This window comes from Bos javanicus, chromosome 21 (assembly GCF_032452875.1).
Source record: "Bos javanicus breed banteng chromosome 21, ARS-OSU_banteng_1.0, whole genome shotgun sequence".
NCBI lineage: Eukaryota > Metazoa > Chordata > Mammalia > Artiodactyla > Bovidae > Bos > Bos javanicus.
Genome location: NC_083888.1, coordinates 62,784,847 through 62,785,517, shown reverse-complemented (window position 1 = coordinate 62,785,517; position 671 = coordinate 62,784,847). Strand labels below are relative to the sequence as shown.

The 671-nt window shown below is 39.0% G+C and overlaps 1 non-coding gene across 1 annotated transcript; it reads left to right on the top strand.

Moving 5' to 3' along the window:
- The first annotated feature begins 350 nt into the window (after positions 1-350).
- LOC133234857 (U6 spliceosomal RNA) lies at positions 351-457 on the top strand. Its single transcript, XR_009732348.1, has one exon. It is a non-coding gene; the product is annotated as a U6 spliceosomal RNA (small nuclear RNA).
- The last annotated feature ends 214 nt before the right edge of the window (positions 458-671 follow it).

Genomic DNA, 671 nt, shown 5'->3' with positions numbered 1-671 from the left:
CCTCTTTCTTTAGACACCTACTGTTCCTATTAATTCTGATACACTATCAGTCCTCATTATAACAACCCTGAGGGACTGGAGGAACAAGTGCATTTTCCAACAGGCGAGAAGTGAGGTCACAGGAAATGGAAGGAAAATCGGAGACTTTCTAACTCCCTCCTGACCTAAGTGGTTTTTTCCCTAAGTAAGGGTCTGTGAGTTACCTTGTATATATCACAACAGTCTTAGATAATGCTGTTGATCTTCTATGTAACAATGATGTCTTGCTTTAGTTAGAGATGTCTATGTGTTCCATAGGGAGGATTTATATGTCTGGTAAGACGTAAAGACTCTCTAAAGAAGAGAGCCTTGTACTCACTTTGGCAGCACATATACTAAAATTGGAACGATACAGAGAAGATTAGCATGGCCCCTGCACAGTGATGACACGCAAATTCATAAAGTGTTCCATATTTTTAGACAAATAATTTCACAGTTTGTATGGAAATACAAAAAAACCTCGAATAGCTAAAGCAATCTTGAGAAAGAAGAATGGAACTGGAGGAATCAACCTTCCTGACTTCAGGCTCTACTACAAAGACACAGTCATCAAGACAGTATGGTACTGGCACAAAGACAGAAATATAGATCAATGGAACAAAATAGAAAGCCCAGAGATAAATCCATGCACC